We start from the raw sequence: 20,791 nt of genomic DNA, 5'->3' as shown, positions 1-20,791 counted from the left end.
TCGGGCTCGATCGGGCAAGCATACGCTCGATCGGGCGGGCGCGCGCAAAGCAACATCAAGGAAGAAGCGCACCCGATCGGGTGAGCGTAGGCTTGATCGGGCGCAGCACACCAGCAAGGGGCATAGTAAAAAGGCGGGCCCGATCGGGCGCGTGTTTTTCTAAGTACCTGATTAGTTTTGTTTTAGTTTTTGTTTTAGGAGTGTTTAAGTACGAGTTATGTACGTAATTTTTTATTACCTTCTCTTTTAGATTTTCTCTCTCTACTTAGGATATTTTCTCTCTCTTAAATTCTCTCTCAACTTTGTTCTTAATTACATTCATTAATCCAGATTTCTTTTGGTAACAATTTCTTCTCTTTTAATTTCAGTTATTTTATTTAATTCTTTTATTATGTCTTGCTTTATTGATTTGATTAGTTTAGATTTAATTATGCTTGAGTAGTTTTATTTCTAGGGTTTATGGGGATCTAATAAATAATATGAAGGGGTAAATTTGTGATTGTTGATTATCAATGCTTGGTTAATTTCCTATTGATTGATTTAATGCTATGCAATTAGATTTGGCCAGATTTAATTGTATGAGTTTAGCAATATTAATTCGAGATTCGACAGATGAGAATTGATGTTTAGACTTAGTTTCAATAACTGGACTAATTTATAAATGGTTAAGTCGAGATTCGACAGATGAAATTTAATACCGGTAAATTAACTCTGTGATTATAATACGTGGCGAAAGCCCTTTATAATCTGATTTCTTTTTTGTAAATATGAAGAATTTTATTACCAAAAGAGGGAGTTACAACTTACAAGAGCTAAGAAGTAACAAACACCAAACCCCACAAAAGCAAACCCCCACCTAGACTCAGCTGCAAAGCAACAGGACTAGACTAAAGAGGGAATATAACAACCAAGAAATACAACCAAGCAAAACACCAACAAAAGAAACAAATCGAAAATCAAAATGCTGACTAAAATAGCAAAAGCAGCAAAGCAAACAGCAGCAGTAAACCCAAGAACATCAACAGCAGCAGCCTAGGGACAGCAACCAGAACAGCAGCAGACCCAAACAGCAACTGCACCAGCTGCCAGAACATTAGCAACCAAAACAGCAACAACCAGAAATCAGCAAGCAGAACAGAACACCAGAACCACCAGCTGCCACCCTAACCACTACAGCAAACCAAGAGCAGCACACAGCACTGCAACAACAACAAAAAGCAGCAGCAACAGAATTGAAACAGCACTGCAGCATCAACAACTGCAAAAAAAAAACAGAAACAGCATTGCAGCAGCAACAATACACAACATTGCAACAACAACAGAACAAAAGCAGCACTGCAATAGCATAAAACAGCAACAGCAACAGAACAGTAACAGCAATAGAGCAGTAACAGCAACCCAACAGCAAACAGCTGCCAAAACCAACCAAAACAGGGCTGCTGACCAGCTGCCACCAAACCAGAACATACCAAAAACAATAGACAACTGCAACTCCAGAATTCAGTGAAGCAAAAGCAACTTCCTGTCTGTCCTTTACACCTAATAGCAGCATGATAGATAATGTCATGAAAGACAGTTTCTGCAGGTTTACAGTCACCTGTAAACATCAAATTATTCCTCTGCAGCCATATATTGTAGATAGCCTCAACAAAACACATAGAGTATACTCTACCCTTGCTCCTAGACTTCCTACAATTCTTAACTATCCATTGTTGTTCAATGTGAAAAGGTTGAACTGCTTTTTTCACATCAAGAAGCTTCAAAATCTGTTCCCAAATAGTCTTAGAGTAAGGACAGCAGAAGAACAAGTGAGAGACAGTTTCACAAGAGTTCTGGCAGAAAAAGCAAATAAGATCACAACTTGCATTCCACTTGACAATTCTGTCCTTAGTGGCAAGTTTTTTTTTTTTTTTTTTTTTTTTTTTTTTTTTTTTTTGGTAAGTAAAGAATTTTATTACCAAAAGTAAAGAGTTACTACCCATAAAAGTAGCAACTACAAGAAATGAAAGTGCACTACATGCCCTCTGGGCCAAAGAAGCAACAAAACCAAAGCCCGAAGGCAAAACAAAGATAACAACTACGGAACCTCTAACTCCCAAAGGGAGAGAAAACCAAAGCTACAACCAAAAGTGGGTAACAACCCATACATCCAAAGATATCAAATAAGGTAAATATAAAGAAGCATCAGCTTAGCTTGAAAGCATACACCATCAGCCAGCATCATCATAAAACAACTTGATAACAACACCACAGTCAGCCTGCCAGGATAGAACAACAGCATGCATGCAGTACAAACCAGGATAAAAGATCGCAGCCATGAACCATCATCCAGCAGCACAAACATAAGGAGGCTCAAGCAAGACAGAGAATACGATGCTACGACAAAGGTAGATCAACGGCTATCACAATGGAAGAAGGAAGAGAAGGAGTCCTGGGAGAAACAGCAAACAAGGTAGCAATAGGATTACCACCCACCATACGATCCAGGCCCTCAACTAGCACCTCATGCTAGAAGACAACACGAAAAATAAGGCCTCAACCTACTACCCACCAAGCAAGCTAAATATCCAAGACTCACCCATGACAACCAACTTCCACCATGCCAAGACAACAACAGAAAAACACACCACCACCAGCATCACCATAAAGAACAGCTTGATAACAACCCCATAATCAGCCTGCCAGGATAGAACAATAGCATACATGTAGTACAAACCAGAGCAAAAGATCGCAGCCATAAACCATCATCCAGCAGCACAACCATAAGGAGGCTCAAGCAGAATAAAGAAACATAAGATGCCACGGCAATGGTAAAGCAACATTACCATAACAGAGGAGGCATAAGAAGAAGACCCGGTAAAATTAGCAAGCAAGGAAGTAATAGGAACACCACCCACCATACAATCCCGGTTATCAACTAGCACCTCATGCTAGAGAACAACACTAAAAAAAATAGGGCCTCAACCCGGCAAGTTTGTCAAGCAAAGCTAACCAATTAATGAAAATACTCTTAGGAGCGGCTTGGTTATTGCAAACAATTCTTTTCCACCCTACTTTAGAAGCCTGGGGTCGAATCCGGGCATAGAGTTTAGCAATACTCATTTTCCCATTTTTCATAATAGAGGACCAGCCACTAATATCATCAATAATATCTCTGCAAGTCAAGATTTTCTTCAAAACCCATGAGCATTTCTTGGGAATAGTGGCAGTCCAAATATTCCTATTGTTGAAATAATTGGTATGCACACATTTCACCCACATATTGTCAGATTTGTGAGCAAGATCCCAAAGAACCTTGCAAATAGCAGCTTTATTCCAATCACCAAGAGAGGTAATGTTCCAGCCACCACAAACCTTAGGAAGAGTCATATGATGCCAGGAGACAGGGGCCTTTTTTGCATAAGTGTTCTTCCCAGTCCAAAGGAAAACCCTGAACTTAGTTTCAATTTCCCTAAGAATCTTCTTAGGAAGAATGAAAATCTGAGCCCAATAAGCCTGAATACCAAAGAGAACACTTTTGATAAGCTGTAACCTGCCAGCATAAGACAAGTGTCTAGAAGTCCAGCATCCAATCCTAGCAGTAACCCTTTCAACCAAAGGCCTACACTGAGCAACAGTAAGCTTTTTAGAAGACAAGGGCACCCCAAGATATCTAAAAGGCAAACTACCTCTACTCATACCAAGAACAGTTTGCAAGATACCTCCAAAATAAACCTCACTCTTACTTAAATTAGCCATCAGACCAGAAGCACAAGAGAATTTCTGGAAAGCCTGCAAGAGAAGCTGAATAAAGATGGAATCAGCCCTAGAGAAGAGGAGAAGATCATCAACAAACATCATGTGGGTAATACCTAATTTCTCACATCTAGGATGAAAATTGAAATTAGGATTCCCAGCCATTTCCTTAAGGCACCTAGAGAGGTACTCCATACATAGAGCAAAGAGAAAAGGAGACATAGGATCTCCTTGCCTAAGGCCTTTTTTTGCAGATAAAAGTTTAGCAGGAAAGCCATTAACCATCACAGAGTAAGAAACAGAACAAACACAAGTCATAATCCATTTCACAACAGAATGAGGGAAACCAAGCTCTTCTAAAACAGTCTGCAAAAATGGCCATTCAACAGAGTCATAGGCCTTTCTCAAGTCAATCTTGATCATGCATCTAGGAGAAACAAACTTATGAGAGTAGCCTTTGATCAATTCAGTAGCCAGGAGAATATTGTCACCAATGTGCTTACCCGGGATAAACCCAGCTTGAGCATCATTAATAACAGTCCCCACCACTTTAGAAATCCTATTTGTGAGAACTTTGGAGATCAGCTTGTACAACATGGTATAACAAGCAATAGGCCTAAACTCTCTGACATAAGAAGGATGCTGAACCTTAGGCACTAAGGTGATTGTTGTACAATCCCACTGCTTAGCAATGACACCAGTCTCAAAGAAAGAGAAGATAGCAGCATAAATATCAGTCTTGATCATAGGCCAAGCCTTTTTGAAGAAAACAACATTAAAGCCATCAATTCCAGGCGCCTTATCATCTCCAATCTGAGCTAGAGCACTATCAATCTCAGAAGTAGTAACCACAGAAGTCAAAATATCAATAGAGCTAGAGCTGAGTTGAGACCCTCTCCTAATAGTGGCTAAGTCAACAGCAGGGAGAGAACTAGCACTAGAACCAAGGAGTCCTTTATAGAACCCCATAATCTCATTTTCAATAAGAACAGGATCTTTCAAAAGGACATTATGTTCAGTGAAGATAGAATCAATTCTATTTCTACCTTGCCTATGCTTCATAACAGAAAAGAAGTAGTGAGAACTGGAATCCCCCAACTTAATCCAATCAACCCTAGATTTCTGCTTATAAATAGACTCCTGGATAGACATCCAATGCTTCACCATAGTTACAGCTTCAGCCTCTTTAACATGAAGGTCAGAATTAGAATAATCCACAGCAAGCTGGTCCTGAATGGCTTTTAAAGAGGCAAGAGCCACATCAACTTTCTCATCAACATTAGCAAAATACTTAGTGTTCAGATCTTTCAGGTTCTTTTTGACATATTTCAAATTCTGCCAAATAGTAACCATAGCAGAACTATCTGTAACACTATGCCAGCTTTTTTCTACAATGGAACAAAAATCAGCATGATCAGCCAGGCAATTGAGAAACCTAAAAGGTCTCCCCTTAGTAGCAACAAACCTACTCACTTCAACCAAGAGAGGGTTGTGATCAGAAAGGAGAGGAGGAAGATAGATAGATTCAACATGAGAATACTTGTTCAACCAAGCCTGATTCACAAGCCCCCTATCAATCCTTGTAGCAATTCTAGTATCACCATGACCCTTATTAGACCAAGAGTAAAAAGAACCTTTACTCTTAAGCTCACAAAGATCAAGATTGTCAACAAAACTTCTAAAATGGTTGACCTCATAATTAGTGACAGCATTACCATTAACTCTATCATAAGAATTGAGAACAGAATTAAAGTCACCAATAACAAGCCAAAGCCCAGAAACAGCTCCAAGACTAGAAATACCATCCCAGAGAGGTAACCTATCATGAATAGAGTGTAAGCCATACACAATGGTACAGAAAATCTGATGTTGAAGATCCTTGGAGCTAATTTGGACATGAATGAACTGCTCATGAGAGGAGATGACTAAAAGATTAACCTTGTCATGAGACCAGCCAACCCAGAGTCTACCCCTATGTGAAGATGAGTAGTTACAAAACCAAGACCAAGCAGATCCAAATTTCTTCTGAAGCTTAACACTCTTATCACACTTCACTTTAGTTTCCATAATACCAACAACATCCACACACTGTTCAGCTAGCAGTTTCTTAAGAGAAACTACTTTGCAGGGATCATTAAGACCCCTAATATTCCATGATAGGGTAATCATGACCCCAGAGGGGGATTACCATCACCCCCGATAGGAACAAGTTCTCCAGCACCATCCCCATCCTTAAGCAGAGCAGCATAAGTGTTAGAATTAGGAACACTAGTAAAGACAGGAGGATTACTATGACTTCTTTGCTTCCTTCCCACCACTCTCCAATCATCATCAAAATTAGCTTGCACAGTAGTTGGAGCAGGGGTGAAAACACCAGCATTATGAATAGAGCCATTACCCCCAGATTCAGGCACACTAGGCCCAGGTGTTGGAATAGTAGCAGGTTGGGGCTTAGCAACCCACACCTTTTGCTTAGGCTGCTCCTTAGAAGTCATCTGCTTCTTTTGGGGCTGAACCTTTCTAGCACATTCATGGCCCACTTTGTTACATTTGCTACAAAAGGGGGGTGTCCATTCAAAAACAACTTTTTGTTCAATCAAAGCACCATCTGGGCTTTCAAACCAGATAGTCTTGGGTAAAGCCTTTGTTACATCAACTTCAATGAGCAACCTAGCAAAGGAGACCCTCAACTGCTTTGAAGTACATTCATCAGCACATAAAGGAACTCCTAAGACACTTCCCAGTCTGCTCAGGGTATCCACACCCCAACAATTCAAAGGTAAGTTAGGTAACTTCACCCATATAGGAACAGTTCTCAAAACCTCAGCATGAAAATCAAATTTCTCAGACTAAGGCTTAACAATAGCCGCCTTACCAAAGAACATGTGTGGACTAGCACTAAGAACAACATTCATATCATCAGAGTTTTGCATTTTAATCGGAAAGTAGCCATCATCATGCCAAAAAACATCAGGTTTAGCTATAACATTCCAATTTTCAGCAATATATCTATGAACAACAGCTATAGTAGGATAATAGCCTATGACATAGAAAATTACAGAATTCTTCCACTTAAGATTACCTTCAGTAATTTCGGCTTGCTGTAACATGGCAACAGACTTGCCATCTTTGACCATAGGAGCTACGAAGGAGAGGGCCAAACCCTTAGCAGTGAGCTTAGCAATGCCTGGCTTAGTAGCAGGAATATTAGGCTGAGGAGGTACCACGTCACCCTCCAAAGAAACCGGGTCAGCAATTGGAGCAGAACCGACCCTAGAAACCAATGGAACAGTAGCAGGAACTGCTGTCTCTAGAATTTGCGGAACTGAACAAAAATTGAGGCCAGGATTACCTTCAGCCACCATAGTATCATCTTTTAAAGCACGACCTGCATTAAGATCAGACGAGGAAGCTCGGAGATCCAATGAAACAGTAGATCTGGGTACTGTTTTATTGGCTTTAATCAATCGCACATGAAAATCCTCAAGGGCTTTCAGCTCAGCTCTAGTAATCTTCTCGGTTGAGAATCGACTCAAATGAGAAGGAGGAGTGACAAGTTCATCAGGATCCTCATCAATTTCTAGAATCGAAGCAGAACCCGAAAGTCTAGACACATTCAGCCTATTAACACCATCATTCAATAGAGATAATGAAGATTTAGAAGGATGATTCAAGTTGTTTGAGGGTTGAGGAGTAGATTGCTTCTTCTTTCGAGCCATTGGAACCGATTAAGCTGAAGAAAAACCAGCAAAATCAAATCACCATGGAAGGAGAGAGAAGAGAGAAAAGTCAACGCAAGTCAACGCCCCTATTCAAATGTTGTGATTCAATGTGTTTGACTTTCATTTCCCTTTATAATCTGATTAATCAATGCTTGATGATTGTTTATTATGATTTGCCCTGTAATATTATTTATTAGTGAACCTATGCCCTAGGTCTTTTAATATTTAATTTCTCCCTACTTTATTTCCTCCGATCATATTCTTCGTAGTATAGTCTTTAATTACAACAATATTGGTTACCTTGATAATTTAGATTATAATAATTAATTAGGAGTAGAAAGACTTGTTTCCTTGCGGATTCGACCCTACTTCCCTATTTGCATTAGTTAGAGGACTTAGGTAATACTTTTGATTACGGGATACGACTTTACCCTGTCATTATGCTTTATGGTTTTATTAATTGCGAGTGGTACTTTGGGTCGGGGTCGTTTCCGCGGTAAGTTGGACTTACCAAACCCCAACAGCTACATCGCCGACTGCAGCATAAAGTGGCTCGCCACTCTTCGATGCCGTAGAGACATCTGGCTGTTTCCCAGCAGATCGCCCCGAGCTTTCGCTCAAAGCTTTCATCATAGCCGGGCCTTTACCCCCGGTTATAGAACGATTTGGGTTGGCTGAAGAGGAGGTAGAAGAATTTTTTCTCCCCGTCTTAGACGGAGTTTTGGCCCACTCATCCCCCGGCCGCTTGAATAGCTTGGTGATGGAGTGGGGGGTTGACTTGCTTCCGCCCTGCAAATAACAAAAGGGGAATTACAAACGGAAATTTATAAGTTGAATGAAAGGGGTATAGCCGAAACAGTTGGTCAAAAGATTAACAAAAAACAAGTAATGCATCAATACAAATGGCAAATTACCGAGTGTGATATAAGTTTACCCTGTGTGAACATGGTGCTAAGCCCACAGGCGGAGAGGAAGGCCTCGTTCTTAAAAAAGTCCGGATGAGGTATCCAGTTCTTAGAAACGATTATTTGAGTCCCATCCTCTAAGGGCTCAGTTGTTGTCTTAAAAAAGCCTGGCTCCAAAATCAGCTCATAAGCCATGGAAGACATCCGGGGCAGGGCGCACTTCTTCCCGAGAAGAGCCGGATCTTGATTGTACCGGCGAAGGAATCGGTTGTGCCCTAGAGTTGGAGAGCAGATCAAATAAAACCTATCCTTCCAGCCGGACCATTTGGACGGCTTGTCCAAGGTCATTAAGTATTGCGAGTGTGTGGTTAGAGTTTACCACGCACCATACCCGCCTGGGGCCCGGCTTATATAATGCATATGGGCAAACGCTGCAAAGCTAGGCTCTATATACTGAAACTCGCAGGCGGCGATATAGCCCAGAATGTTTATCCACGAGTATGGGGTAAGCTGCCACACGCCCAAGTCATACCCCTTCAAAATTCTTTTAATCCCTTTGCGAAGGGGAAAGCGGAGGCCGGCTTTAATCACTGCTTCATAGCAGCCAACATAGTAGTCGGCGTTCTCAATATCATCCTCCTAGCCAATTGTTGCCTCAGGCGCAGGAACCTCTATTCTCCATCCCTTTCCTACCGGATGCGCTTCTACAAAAGCTCTAAAGCTGCTTTGCATAACAACTAAGTCCCTAGGAAGCATTATAGTCGTTAAGGGATTGGGTTGATCCGGTCCTTTAGCCGGGTGTTGATAGTCATCCGCTATATCCTCTTGGCCAGAGCTCGACGCCTCTGAGTCAGATCTCTCAGCAGCTTCCTCGCCACCTGACCCCTCCTCATCAGACCCCAAGGAAAAGGCATCGCCCTCCCCGTCTGCCCCTTCCAAAATTGTGTCGCTAGGGGTTGAAGAGGTGCCATCCGGGGAAGAACCTGTCCGCTCTTCCTCCGAACCCTCGTATTCCTTATTAGGAATAACTTCATTTGCGGGCACTTTTTTAGCGCGCCGCCTTCGAGCTGTCTGCTTAACTCTTGGCATTGTGTCCTGCATAGACACAGAGATGGAGGTGTTTAAGGATAAGCAAAGCAGGTCCGAATGTCCACAAAAGGCACCCCAGGTTCTAGATTCAGCCGTACCAGGAGACTGGCTGAATGACCTAGGCGGTGCCGTGTGGGTTGATGGAGAGTCCATTTTGTTTTTGAAGCCTAACTACACAAGCGGAAAAGTATAAAAAGCTTGAAAGGAGTATAGGCAGTTACCTATAACTTAGCTCTGAATGTCTAAAAATTGCTACACGCGGTGACCGGATGTGCTTCTCGAAACGCAGCTGGAAAAATGCAAAATCACAGCAGACGGATGCAGAGTTTCTGTCTCTAAAAAGCTATCTCTTTCTCTCTCTAAGAAGTCAAAAGCTCTAGTGTGAAATGAGGAGAGGGAGAGGGTGAAACCTTCTATTTATAGAAGGGTAAAAGCAAGGGCATCCCCGTCAAACCCTAGAGGGTGAATAATTTTACTATTCACCGTTTACTGAATGCCACGTGTCACAGGCGCCACGTGGCCAGCCACGTGCCACTTGTGAGCGGCAAATGTTTTGGATAAAATTACCCTGTCCACGTGGACCAATCGAAGAAGGCCACGTGTCAAGCCTAGGCGGGTCCATTTGGGCCAATTGCCAGCTGACACGTGTTAGCCTTAGATTCTTCCCATAATTGCGGCTTTTAAGGCCCAATTCCCAAGAACGTCGTAAAACGGCACAACCCACCAAATCTAGGTCAAATGACCTAGAAGGGGCACTTTTTTCAACGAACCTAAAAATAGGGAGATATTCCCTAATTTTGGGATACATTCAATCATTTATTACACCTACCCTACATTCTCTTACATTAAAGAACACCTGATCTCGGAATCCGAGAAGATCTCATTGTATCTTCCGCACCTTCTCCTACTCACATACAAGAACTAACTTGATCGTCGGAGGCGAAGCTCCAAACATTCGGAGTCTCCGTTGTTTTGCAGGTACATGCACAATCGGATCAATCCTCGAGCTGTAACTCTCCCGAGGGAAAAAAAAAACACCCAAAACAACTGGTATTACTCTGTAGTTGGGAATGGGGCAAGTGGGACGACCCACCTTTGTTGGTAAGGCAAAAGAATTGTTGTGTACTGGGCCATTGTTGTTGGGCCCATGGTTCTCCAGGTGGAGCACTTTGTTGTGAGCCCGATTGTTGTGGCTGTGACTGTTGCTGACCGGATTGTTGTCCACGCCCTGTGCCACCGCGCTCGGGTTTGCTGCCGCCACGGCCCCGGCCACCATCGTCGCCTCCTCTGCCGGCGAACTGAGATTGTTGCTGAGGTTGGGTAGAGTTAGACGTGCTCTGATGTTGTGCGACAAAAGAGGTCGGTGGAGTGGAGTTGTCTGTGCCACGGCGCATTTCCTCGAGAAGGAGACGTGACCGGGTTGTATTGAAAGAGGGCTAGGGGTCCGTTTGTGCGATCATGGTTGCCACGGTGTCGAAATCTGTCTTGTTGAGCCCTGCTACAAGCCGAAGGACTAGCTTTTGATCGGAGACAGGATGGTCAAGTTAGCGAGTTGATCGGAGATACTCTTGAGTTGCTGGCAGTAGGTAGTCACATTGGCAAGATGCAAAGAGTTAAACAAGTTTACGAGATACACCGCCCTCGTACTCTTGTTATCTTGGAAGATCTCTTTGATACGATTCCATAGTTGTAGAGCCGTGGATTTTCGAGAAAAGGATAGTTTCAAAAAAATCGGTGGATATTGTCCTGCATATCCACTGCTTGACAATAGCATCCAACCTCGCCCATAAAGCATCCGAAACCTCCGAGGGACGAGGTGTGGCGGGTCTATACGATCAAGAATATTATATGCCACATCATGGTTCACAAAAAGTTCCACCCAATTGGAATATTGCACCTTCTCATAGTCAAAGGGTTAAAGGAATAGCATTCCGAATGTTATTGACAGAGAGAGCAGGATGAAAATTTGTTGAAGGGGGAGGTGGTGGCGGTGGGGTAGTTTCACCGTCCTTAGTCATGGTGGAGGGGCGGTGTGAAGATAACAAAAACTAGCGGAAGCAAAAACAAAAAAAAAAAAAAAAAAAAAAAAAAAAAAAAAAAAAAGGATCTTTAAAAACCTAAAGATGTGATACCATGTAAGATTTCGGGAAAACTCTTCAAGCCTGGAGTGTGTACCATTGATTCATTACATAGAGTTTACAATAGCTAAGCCTAATCACGTTAGGAAACCTAGAACGATAAGGATACAAAATATACAATAATCTATCCTAATCTGCGATAAATATTATCTAAAATATAATATCTATCCCAAAAAAAAAAAAAAAAAAAAAAAAAAAAAAAAAAAAAAAAATTAAGAATCCGAAGCCATAAAATTCAAACGATTGAAAACTAACATATTATAAATCAATTTTTAGATTGAATGGATACCATAAATTTGAGAAAAGGGTTGGGGGGTATCCCTCGTCTAATTACCTAAACAAGCTCTCAATGCACTCACAAAGCAATTTCGACCTTAATACTCTATTAAAACTCAGGACACCTACCTAAATAAAATCAGAAATTGAAAAAGTGTAAAGATTAGAGAATAAGATAGTTATGGAACAAAAATGGTGGAATTTGAGCAGTAAACAGACTGAATAAGTCTGAAAAAAGATGTTTTAAATAGCCTCTTTGGCTCGATAAACCTTTCCATAAGTACCTTCTTCAACCTTCTCAAACACATTCATGGCCAACAATACTATTTTCTCCTCTTGTTGCTTCCACGTAATGCTGCCATTGAAGAAAGAGGAAAGAACATCTCGGAGAAAGACTGAATGGGAAAGGAGAGAAAGAGGGAAAGTTAAAGAATTGAGGGGAGCTTACTGTAGCAAAGAAGGCATACACAAGAACTGCAGGTATTCAGGTGGAAACATTCATCATAGGCTCTAGCTAATAAAATTAACAGTCATATTCATATCTACCTAATGGAATTTATCTAGTAACAAAACTCAATAGTTTTTTTAATTTAACTAGCTGCAACTTTTAGCTAGTATAAACATACAGTACTTTGGTTTATGCATAGATTGTGATAAATTGTTATCAGTTACAGAAGGTGAGCGTTGAACAGGTCTTTATTCTGAATTACGTCGAATTTGAGGCAGTCTAATGGCAAATAATTAGAAATAATGTATTTTATTCAGGTTAGTTTAACATACATACGTGTATGATGGTTGCATTTTACCAAATTATGTCCTTGTTCTTTTTGTAAGTCAATAAGGGAATAAAGTCATTTTTTCTATTATTTAGCCTACAACCAAGTTTCAAGGATCCAAAAAAGTCAATTACGGTGAAATAAAGAATCATAGTAACATACATACCAGACTTTAGATATTAGGATATCAATCCAGAATTTATTAGTAGTCTCACTCGAATTAAATTGTAAGTAGGGAACTTGTATGCTTTAGTGTGGATAAGAGTTAAGGACTGTAATTAGCTTAAAACTGAGAATAGATGCTCCCTTTAATAGTTACAATGACTTGTGAATTAAGCTTACCAGATGGAGGGAATCAGCAAAGTCATTGAGCTCCAGCTATTGCTGTCATCTCGTCCAAAAATAAATGAGTTCCCAGGGCTTGGTCCATGCCTATGAGGCTATGACTTGAAGGCCTAGGACGGCTGGATGCTCGTTGCAAAAAGGAAGACTACATCCAAAAGCAAAGTATCAAAAATGATCAGCTACACAAACAGGGTGTTATAATTTAGCAGGGAAAATGAAGCTCATTTAAAGCATTCTGAACATTGTAAATAGAAAGTCAGACTGCTTATTTCCAAGGCCAGCAGATCATATCAATTTTTATTATTCTTACCTGGCCTTTGAAGAGTCCCTGCTGCTCCCTTTATTGAGTAGAGATTCAAAAATTGCTAGACACAGGTAATAGAAAAGACTACGAGGATGACAGCAGACAAATACTCATGCGTTCCCTGTGGCCCATTGCCATCCCTACTCTAGAGGGAAAAAAAAAAATAGTACTAAATTGCATAGACGCATATTCCGATTTACCTGCCATTCAATTAACCCAATTTTTAAGGGAAAAAAAAAGGAATAAATGGAGAGGAGCATTTTGAGACTGATGCTGGACGTTATAAGCTTTTATCTTATTTTTAAACTTTCAGTTACAGGTATAATAATGACAAGCAGACAGCTATGTAAGCAAACAGCCTCCAAATCAGGGTGCAAGCTCAAAAAATGAGCAAGCATATCATAGCAAAGCAAGGCATACATGAGAACTACAAGTACTCAGGTGGGAACATTCTGTACGGGTGCTAGCTAATAAAATTAACAGCCATATTCATATCTGCCTAATGGATCACTTGTACTAAAAGACTAATGACAAAATAGATGTGATCAGGTTCGCTATATGATTAAAGCTTAATCAAGTTCTATAATCTCAATCTTGGAGCAACCACGGGTAGCCTTAGGAGTACCATCCTCCTGCTGGTGCATCTTTGCGAACATAGGTTCGCGGATGCTTTTAAGGTTCTTCTATTTTCTCCTCAAACTTGACAGCTTCAGCAAGCAAATAGTTCCACTCCAGCCACTGGGTTATCTTCTCAATGGCATCACCCACTTTTCTCTTGTCCTTGTTATTCATCTTTGTTCCACTACCTCTTAAGGTTCCCTTAAACTCGTATAAATAATTCTCCAATTTGTTTTTTACTCCGCCAGTGGGTTTCCCGCTGCCAGTCCCAAGCCTGGATAAAGGAGGAGGGTTACGGTAGGCCAGTGACAGCCAGTATAAAACTTCGTCACATCCCATGACATGAGCCAAACAGATATTTTCGTGGGGGCGTTCCCTACTCAGCGACGCGCTGCACTTCCTAGACCCGGGTGTAGTGATAAGTATGCAAGGGTTGCTAGGTCGTCGCCCAGAAGCGACGCGCCACATTGCCCGAGTGTGGTGTCAAATGAGCAAGGGCGTGCCATTGGGGCGTTCCCTACTGAGCGACGCGCTGCACTTCCCAGACCCGGGTGCAGTGATAAGTATGTAAGGGTTGCTAGGTCGTCGCCCAGAAGCGACGCGCCATATTGCCCAATTGTGGTGTCAAATAATCAAGGACTTGGAGTTGGGATCAGGAGGGAGCGTGGGAGAAAAGAATTTAGTTTGCGGATTGGTTCTTGGAATGTGGGGTCTCTTACGGGAAAATCAGCAGAATTGGTAGAAGTAATGAAAAGACGACGCGTGAACATCATGTGCCTCCAAGAGACAAGATGGACAGGAGAAGGAGCTCGAGGCTTGGTTTTGGGGTATAAGGTATGGTATGTTGGGCAAGAAACGAGCCACAGAACAAGGAATGGTGGAGCTAGGAACGGAGTTGGTGTGGTTCTCGATGAGAGGTTGGCAAAAGAGGTGATCGAGGTCTATCGGAAGAACGATAGGTTGATAAGGCTGAAGTTGCTATGTGGCAAGGAGATTGTGAATGTTATCAGTGCTTATGCTCCCCAAGTGGGTTTAGATGCAGAAGAGAAACGACAATTTTGGGAGGACCTAGACGAGGTGGTGCAGGGTGTCCACCACTCAGAGAAGTTATATATTGGAGGGGATCTAAATGGGCACGTTGGGGCGAGCCGAGATGGCTATGAGAGTGTCCATGGAGGCTTTGGGTATGGGCAGAGGGACGCCGGTGGTGAAGCTATTATGGATTTTGCCCAATCATATGATTTAATTTTGGCTAATACTTGGTTTAAGAAGAGGGATTCACACTTGATAACTTTTCGGAATGGAGCAAATGCAACTCAAATAGACTTCCTGCTCACAAGGAGCATAGATAGACAAAGTTGCATAAACTGTAAGGTTATCCCAGGGGAGAGTGTGGTCACCCAACACCGGCTATTGGTAATGACTATTCGTCTGAAAGAGAAGGCGAAGAAAAAAGTTAGACAAGAAGAACCAAGGATAAGATGGTGGACCCTAAGGGATGCAAAAGCTAAGGTTTTTACAGAAAAGGTAATTGAAGAAGCGGATTGGGATGGAGAGGTGGATCCGGACATGACCTGGTTACGAATGAAGAACTGTTTCCTAAGAGTGGCCAAAGAGGTCTTAGGGGAAGTAAGGGGAAGAACTTCGGTACAGAGAGATACTTCGTGGTGGAATGAAGAGGTGAAAGCAGTAATTAAGCAAAAAAGGGAATGCTATCAAGCCTTAGGAAAATGTAGGAGTGATGAAACCTTTGCAGCGTATAAGGAGGCTAAGAGTAAGGCAAAGGCAGCTGTTCGCCAAGCAAAAGAAAAGGCATATCAGGAGGTTTATGAAAAGCTTGATTCCAAGGAGGGAGAAAGGATCATTTATAAGATGGCAAAGAGAAGACAAGAGGCAAGGAAGGATATTGGCATGGTGAAGTGTGTCAAAGATAAGAACCAAATGGTCCTAGTGCAAGAGGAGGGCATCAAGGACAGGTGGAAGGGGTACTTCGATGAATTATTTAATGGAAGTAATGGAGTTGTGATAGGAGATACCTCTATGAGTGATGAAGAAATCAACATGGAGTATGTGCGAAGGATTAGGAGAGTAGAGGTGGAGATTGCACTGAGGAAGATGAAACCTAAGAAGGCGGTTGGCCCTGATGGGGTACCGATAGAGGTGTGGAGGTGTTTGGGTAAGATTGGTATTGATTGGTTAACAAACCTTTTCAACAAGATATGGACGGCTACAAGGATCCCACAAGATTGGAGGAAGAGCACCTTGGTCCCGGTTTATAAAAACAAAGGAGACGCTCAAGATTGTTCTAACTATCGAGGAATTAAGCTTATGAGCCATACTATGAAGTTGTGGGAAAGGGTGATTGAACAAAGGTTGAGGGCATGCACAAGCATTTCAGATAACCAATTTGGTTTTATGCCTGGGAGATCTACTATGGAGGCAATCCATTTGATAAGACAAATGATGGAGTTTTATAGGGTAAAGAAGAAAGATCTTCATATGGTCTTTATTGATTTAGAGAAGGCATATGACAAGGTGCCAAGAGAGATACTTTGGTGGGCAATGTTGAAGAAAGGTATCCCACGAAGGTATGTAGACCTAGTTAAGGATATGTATCGGGATGTGTCAACAAATGTGAGGACATGCGGAGGGTTGACAAAAGATTTCCCTATTACAATCGGATTGCATCAAGGGTCTGCATTAAGCCCTTTTCTTTTTGCAACGGTTCTAGACGAATTAACTAGACCAATTCAAGATGAGGTTCCATGGTGTATGCTGTTCGCAGATGATATCGTTTTGGTGGATGAGACTAAGGATGGGGTTAATGTCAAGTTGGAGCAATGGAGGCAAAGGTTGGAATCTAGAGGGTTTAAGCTAAGTCGGAGTAAGACTGAATATTTGGTATGTCGTTTTGGCACTCAGAGGGGGACAAGCAATGAAGTGGTGAGTTTGGATGGAAAGGATTTGACCATGAGTGAATGTTTTAAGTACCTAGGGTCGATCATCCAGAAGAATGGTGACATTGATCAAGACGTGACCCACAGGATTAAGTCAGGGTGGCTTAAATGGAGAGCGGCCACGGGAGTGCTATGCGACCGCAGCATTCCCTTAAAGTTGAAGGGAAAATTCTACAGGACTGCCATAAGACCAGTGTTGCTCTATGGTACAGAATGTTGGGCTTCTAAGAAAGAGCATATTAAAAAGATGGAGGTTACGGAAATGCGCATGTTAAGGTGGATGTGTGGAAACACTTTAAGAGATAGAATCAGAAATGAGGTTATTCGCAAGAAAGTAGGTGTGGCGGGCATTGTAGATAAATTAAGGGAAAATCGTCTGCGTTGGTTTGGACATGTAAGACGGAGACCCGAGGGTGCACCGGTGCGAAGAGTGGAAGAGTGGGACCATGGAGGGATTAAACGAGGAAGAGGGAGACCAAAGATGACTTGGTTGGAAGGAGTGAGGAAGGATATGAAGTGCATGGATTTACGTGAGGATGAAGTTTTGGATCGTAAGGGATGGAGGAGAAAGATTTATGTTGATGACTACACGGAATAATCAAATTTGGTTCATGTTAGCCGACCCCACTTTTGGGATTAAGGCTTTGATTGATTGATTGATTGATTGATTGATATGGCTGCCTTCTTGCGCTCCTCATCCTCAGCCATATACTTTTGAGCAGACTTCATGATCTTGTCAATCGATTCCTTTGATAACCTCCCACTGTGATTGGCGATGGTAATTTGGTCCTTGTTGTTTGTGCCAACAAGCTCTGCAGACACAGTTAATAGGCCATCAACATCAATGTTGAAACAGACATCAAACTGAGGGACGCCTTGAGGTGCTGGAGGGATATGCAGAGAAAATTGGCCCAATAAGTTGTTTTCATTAGCAATGGATCTCTCACCCTCATATACTGGAAATTGTACAGTTTTCTGGTTGTCAACCGCAGTACTAACTCTGCTGATCAACTTCGTTGGGACTGGCGTATTCCGAGGAATTATTACTTTCATGTTACCAAAGTATAATTGCATACCAAGGGACAGAGGAGTAACATCCACAAGCACAGAGTTCTTATTACTACCTACACCAGCCAAGATTGCAGCGTGGAATGCAGCTCCACACGCCACTGCTTCATCTGGGTTAATACTTTTACAAAGGTCCTTTCCATTGTAAATATCTTGCAACAATTGCTGAATCTTTAGTATTCGGGCTGACCCACCCACAAGAACAACATCATGAATTTCACTCTTTTCCATCTTGACATCTCTCAAACACATTTGAACAGTTGACATACAATCTTGTAACAAATCCGTATTCATCTTTTCAAATCGGGCACGAGTAATGCTACAAGAGAAATCTACTGCCTCAAAAAGGCAATCAATCTCAATAGTAGTCTCTGTAGTTGAAGAAAGGAGTCTCTTAGCCTTCTCACAAGCAGCTCTCAGCCTTCCAACAGCCCTACAATTGGCACTTATATCTTTCTTGTGTTTCCTCTCAACCTCAGCGATAAAATGGCTCAACAATCTATTGTCAAATCTCTACCACCAAGGTGGGTGTCCCCACTTACTGCTTTTACTTCGAAAATACCCTTCTTGATTGCGACCAAAGAGACATCAAAAGTTCCACCACCAAGGTCAAAAACCAAAATATTCTTTGTCACATCACTGCTAGTACCTTTTCTATCAAGACCATATGCAATGGTAGCTGCTGTTGGCTCATTAATTATCCTCATAACATTTAGGCCAGCAATGACACCAGCATCTTTAGTTGCTTGCCGCTGGGCATCATTGAAGTAGGCGGGAACGGTAACAACAGCATTCTTAACTTCTGAACCAAGATACGCCTCCGATATCTGTTTCATCTTCATGAGAAGCATTGACGATATCTCCTCTGGAGCAAATTGCTTCTCCTCACCCTTGTAAGTAACTACAATTATAAGCTTCTTGAAATCCTCTCCATCAGCAGTAGGAATCACTTTGAATGGCCAGAGCTTAATGTCTTTTTGTACCATTTCATCGCTGAATTTTCAACCTATAAGCCTCTTAGCATCTACAAAATTATATATATATATATATAAAAAAAAAAAAAAAAGGTGGGGGGGGAGATCTCATTATCATCTCCAAAATAAATCAAATCCCGTCATTGGATTCCAACAGTATAAAATTACGATACCAACTGAAAGTTATCGTCACAAATTGACTGATACAAATATCTATGGCTAATTACAGAAACATGTTCCCTCTTCACATGTAAGATGCAAATAACATGGCAGAAAAAAGTTCAAGATGAGTTGACAGATTTTACAGGATACTTGCAAATTATGTAACTAAGCACAGCAACTGCTACCTCAGAAACAAAAATCTGATCACATCTCATATTCAAGTGTTTGACCTTCACTGCCCTTTCCCTAAATAAAAACTTTTGAATTTGTTTAATCTTAATTGCTTTCAATATCAAATTCAAGACCAAAATCCAAAGAAGACAACCACTTTGACACGAGACAATTTCGATATTCAATACTTTGTACTATGCTCACATAACAAGCCACTAACTTCACAGTAAAATTTCTTTCACAAAAAAGCTCTAATTTATAATCATCTTAAAGAAGAACTAATTTACTAAAGTGTTTCCCAACCAATTCAAACATCATTTAAAATGAAGCAAATTCAATACGATTTAGCTTCAAATTATACTCTTTTAACTGCTAAAGTTAACATATCCTTAATAACACTTATCTCCTTCCCAACCTCACTTCACTCCTTTAATTGAACTTTCTATTTCAGGAATCAAGACATTTATTTTCCGAACATCTCAAAATAGTCTATCACTATTACTTCCAATTCGACCCAAAAGAGTAATGATCCAAAACTAGATGACTCAAAAATATTTTTTTTGCGTCTTTCTTAAACTATGTAGTAAAACAGCAATAATAGCATAATCTCAACTATAATTCTTAATTTTTCCATACAATATCAATAAATCAAGAAGATATCAAACTCAACCAAATATATTTTGTTACTCTGAAGTAAAGGGTATACAAATTTACAATTATAACCATTTATTTCTGTATAAATTTTCATTATTCCACAAAAAAAAAAAAAGAAAAAAAAAATAATGATAAAGTACAAAACTTAAAAGCATAAAAGAAGAGGGAAAAAGAGAAAAACCAAAGATGGTGTTGGTAGGATTGTTTCCGGCTTGGTTGGTGGCAGCCTCGCCAACGAGACGCTGCGTATTGTTGAACGCGACCCAAGACGGCGTCGTACGGCTGCGTAATTCATTGGTGTATGATCTCAACGCGGTCTTGTTGTGGGGACCATGCTCCGAGCCTCCGACGCATGTGTAAGTGGTTCCGAGATCGATTCTTATTGCCAGCCATAATTTTGCTTCTTTTCCTCCGTTCATCTTCCAAACTCATTGTAGCTTTCACGATTTTTTTATTTTTTTTATTTATTTATTTTTTCAAGCTATTTCACCAAATGTTACTAAACACTTTAAAAGTTAACCAAATGCCATCGGACTTTTCATAATTCACCAAATACCACCGAGTGTCATTAATGACTAACGGAGTTATGTCATGTAGAGGTGTTTAAAAATACCCGAACCGACTGACCCGACTGACCAGACTCGATGTCCCGATGACCCGATGTAAAATAGTTGGGTATTTTTTTTAAAAAAAAAAAAATCAATTCTTTGGTTCGAGTACCCGGCCCAAGAAATTTGTGTATCTCCCGGGTCGAGACATGGGCAAGTCTGTGTGGCTGGAATCCCAGTTAATTTTTTTTCACCTATAATTTTTTTCTTTTTCTAGACTTTTGTGTAGTTAGGGTTTATTTGTTTTCATCTATTCCCCTTTTTTGTAGCCGTTTACTCCATCTCTCTC

The 20,791-nt window shown here is 41.2% G+C and overlaps 1 long non-coding RNA gene across 1 annotated transcript; it reads right to left on the bottom strand.

The window, feature by feature from the left end:
- Positions 1-761: 761 nt before the first annotated feature.
- LOC145641025 (uncharacterized) lies at positions 762-20,512 on the bottom strand. Its single transcript, XR_014115102.1, has 3 exons — positions 20,076-20,512; positions 12,984-13,131; positions 762-1,258 (listed from the first exon to the last, which is right to left on the bottom strand). It is a non-coding gene; the product is annotated as an uncharacterized LOC145641025 (long non-coding RNA).
- Positions 20,513-20,791: the final 279 nt, after the last annotated feature.

The sequence above is a fragment of the Chenopodium album genome, chromosome 7 (genome assembly GCF_948465745.1).
Source record: "Chenopodium album chromosome 7, dcCheAlbu1.1, whole genome shotgun sequence".
Lineage (NCBI taxonomy): Eukaryota > Viridiplantae > Streptophyta > Magnoliopsida > Caryophyllales > Amaranthaceae > Chenopodium > Chenopodium album.
Note: the sequence above shows the minus strand (reverse complement) of the source record. Positions and strands in the feature narration are given on the sequence as shown.